This window comes from Bos grunniens, chromosome 29, assembly GCF_055505025.1.
Source record: "Bos grunniens cultivar Pamir isolate PY7600 chromosome 29, Bosgru_T2T1.0, whole genome shotgun sequence".
NCBI classification, from domain to species: domain Eukaryota; kingdom Metazoa; phylum Chordata; class Mammalia; order Artiodactyla; family Bovidae; genus Bos; species Bos grunniens.
Genome location: NC_141193.1, coordinates 18,792,716 through 18,796,600, shown reverse-complemented (window position 1 = coordinate 18,796,600; position 3,885 = coordinate 18,792,716). Strand labels below are relative to the sequence as shown.

The 3,885-nt window shown below is 44.0% G+C and overlaps 1 pseudogene across 1 annotated transcript; it reads left to right on the top strand.

The window, feature by feature from the left end:
- The first annotated feature begins 1,571 nt into the window (after positions 1–1,571).
- On the top strand, positions 1,572–3,613 carry LOC147342213 (14-3-3 protein theta pseudogene; annotated as a pseudogene). Its single transcript, XR_015157924.1, has one exon. The product of XR_015157924.1 is annotated as a 14-3-3 protein theta pseudogene (transcript).
- The last annotated feature ends 272 nt before the right edge of the window (positions 3,614–3,885 follow it).

The following is a 3,885-nucleotide window of genomic DNA, read 5'->3' as shown; positions in this document are numbered from 1 at the left end:
TCTTTCTGAGGTGGTGAAAATAATCTAAAATTTATTGTGGTAATAGGTGCATAATTCTATGAATATAGTAAAAACCACTGAATCGTACTCTTTAAATGGGTGAATTGTATTACATGTGAATTGTATCTCAATAAAGGTATTAACAGAAAAAACAAAGAAAAAAACTGCTCTCAAAGGCACTGTTAGCTGTTGGTAGTAAGTTAACAAGATCCTGATAAGTTACTGGGAGAAGACCTAGGACAGAGAGCGGAAGCCCAGAGAGGTAAGCGTGGCATTTGGGGCCACTTCCCCTTTCGGAGTATGTGTTGGTTCTACAGGAGCTGGTGAACGGCACATCGCATATTGCAGGTGGCACATTGCTGGGCTTACTGCCCCTGAGTGGGAGTGTGAGCTCATCAGAGCAGGGATGAACTGCATCTAGGAGAGTGACCTGATGAAGCCAGATCTCCTTGGGCTGGGAAAGTCTGCCCTAGGAGCAAACTTAACATACCAGGTTGTTCTCAGGGGGACTTCAGTTCAGCTTCAAGCTCTCTCCATGTCTGGAGCTGGATTCAGAAACTTCAATTGTCGGCATCCCTAGATACATAGCAGAAATGAGCATAAATCCCTTCTGGAGGAAGGTGATATCATTCAAGTCCTCAAGTTATTCTAGCAAACAATTTTTCAAAAAAGAATCAGTTCAGTTCAGTTGCTCAGTTGTGTCTGACTCTTTGCAACCCCATGGACTGTAGCATACCAGACTTCCCTGTCCATCACCAACTCCTGGAGCTTGCTTAAACTCGTATCCATCAAGTCTGTGATAACAAGAAATAACTAGCACACAATAAGAAAATAAGCTAAGAGAAAAAAAATAGGCTGTAGAAACAGACCTAGAGGGACTACAGAAATAGGAGTTATTAGATACAGACTTTAAAATATCTATGCCTGTGACCCAGCAATCCCATGATGTGGCACACGAACAGAGAAAACCATGACTCAAAAAGACACAGGCACTGCAATGTTCGCTGCAGCACTATTTACAATACTGAGGATATGGAAGCAACCTAAATGTCCATTGACAGATGATTGGATAAAGAAGATGTGGTACATATACACAATGGAATATTACGCAGCCATGAAAATGAACAAAACTCATTTGTAGAGACAGGGATAGAACTAGAGACCATCATACAGAGCGAAGTAAGTCAGAAAGAGAAAAACAAATTTCATATATTAACACATATATGTGAAATCTAGAAAAATGGCACAGATCATCTTATTTGCAAAGCAAAAGTAGAGACACAGACAGAGAGAACAAATGTGTGGATACTAGGAGGCAAAGGGGTAGGTAGTGGTGGAAGGAATAGAGAGACTGGAATTGATACATATTCACTATTGATACCACGTGTAAAATACATAGGAGTTTCTCTGGTGGATCAGATAGTAAAGAATATGCCTGCAGAGAAGAGGGATCCAAGTGGTGGGACTGACACCGCGGCCGCGAGACATGAAGTCCTCCTCGCCGTGCCCCCCAACCCCCCTCCAGCCCCCGGGGTCCAGGCTCGACCTCGCTGTCTGCTTCCCCAGCCCCTATGGAGAAGACGGAGCTGATCCAGAAGGCCAAGCTGGCCGAGCAGGCCGAGCACTACGACGACATGGCCACCTGCATGAAGGCCATGACGGAGCAGGGCGCCGAGCTGTCCAACGAGGAGCGCAACCTGCTGTCGGTGGCCTACAACGTGGTCGGGGGCCGCCGGTCCGCCTGGATGGTCATCTCCAGCTTCAAGCAGAAGACCGACACCTCGCACAAGAAGTTACAGCTGATCAAGGACTACTGGGAAAAAGTGGAGTCCGAGCTGAGGTCCATCTGCACCACGGTCCTGGAATTGTTGGATAAGTATTTAACAGCCAATGCAACTAATCCAGAGAGTGTCTTCTATCTGAAAATGAAGGGAGATTACTTCCGGTACCTTGCTGAAGTTGCTTGTGGTGATGATTGGAAGCAAACAATAGATAATTCCCAAGGAGCTTACCAAGAGGCTTTCCATATAAGCAAGAAAGAGATGCAACCCACACACCCCATCGGGCTGGGGCTGGCTCTTAACTTTTCTGTGCTCTACTATGAGATCCTCAATAACCCAGAACTGGCCTGCACACTGGCTAAAACGGCTTTTGATGAGGCTATTGCAGAACTCGACACACTGAATGAAGACTCGTGCAAAGACAGTACCCTCATCATGCAGCTGCTGAGAGACAACCTCACATTATGGACATCAGACAGTGCAGGAGAAGAACGTGATGTGGCAGAAGGGGCAGAAAACTAAGTGCATACAGGGTGTCATCTTTCTTCCCCTTGAAACCTTTTTACTAAAACATCTCCATTCCTTATTCCATTTGGATTACCTATAGCAAAGAAACACACTCATGTGTATGGAATCAACTGTTTATAGTCTTTTCACACTGCAGCTTTGGGAAAACTCCATTCCTAGATTTGTGTTTGTCTTAGCCTTCCTGCTGTGCAGTTACTGCTGTAGAAAAGTATTAATAGCTTCATTTCATACAAACATAAGTAACTTCCAAACACTTATGTAGAAGACTAAAAATGTATCTGGTATTGAAGTAATCTGAACCAGTTCTGCAAGTGACTGTGTTTTGTACTGTGAAGGTCTGAAAATGTAGCTAATTACAATTTAAAAAGTGTTCTACATAACTTCCGGAGAAGGCAATGACACCCCACTCCAGTACTCTTGCCTGGAAAATCCCATGGATGGAGGAGCCTGGAAGGCTGCAGTTCATGGGGTTGCTGAGGGTCGGACACAACTGAGTGACTTCACTTTCACTTTTCACTTTCATGCGTTGGAGTAGGAAATGGCAACCCACTCCAGTGTTCTTGCCTGGAGAATCCCAGGGACAGAGGAGCCTGGTGGGCTGCCGTCTATGGGGTCGCAGAGAGTTGGACACGACTGAAGTGACTTAGCAGCAGCAGTTACATAACTTCTTAATTTCCCTTACTCTTCTTCAGAGATTTCCTTTCAGTAAGCAACTTTTCCATCCCCTTAATGTATTCCTTTTTAGTAGGAATCCAGAAGTATTAGATTGAATGGACAAGCATTTGACATTTTGGGGCTGGGGGATCACAAATTAAAATGCCTCCTGTATCATATGTGATGGAGGTCTTGTGTATCTGTGACAACAGGGAGTTTCCTTATTCATTCTTCATTTGCTGCTGTTTAAGTTGACAACTTCCCTTCCCAATAAAAACTTACTTACACCTCCTGCCTTTGTAGTTCTGGTATTCACTTTACTATGTAATAGAAGTAGCATGTTGCTGCCAGAATACAACCGTTGCTTTTGGCAAATTAAAGTGCATGTCATTTCTTAATACACTAGAAAGGGGGGAAAAGGCACACAGTCCAGTCTAAAACATTAGTACTTTTCCATGCAGATTTGTGCACATGTGAGAAGGTGTCCAGTTTGTCCAGTGATTGTTATTTAGAGAGTTGGACCACTATTGTATGCTGCTAATCATTGACTGTAGTCCCAAAAAAGCCTTGTGAAAATGTTATGCCCTATGTAACAGCAGAGTAACATAAAATAAAATTACATTTTATAAACCAAAAAAAGAAAAGAAAAAGAATATGCCTGCAATGCAGGAGCCCCAGGCTGGATCCCTGGATCAGGAAGATCCCCTAGAGAAGGGAAGAGAGGGCTGTCTGCTCCAGTATTCTTGCCTGGAGAATCCCACAGATGAAGGAGCCAGTGAACTACACCTTGGGGTCACAGAGTCGGACCCGGCTGACTGAACAACTAACGCACACAAAAAATAGGTAACTAATGAGAAGCAATTCAACTCAATGCTCTGTGGTGACACAAACAGGAAGGAAATTCAAAAAAGAGGGCATATAT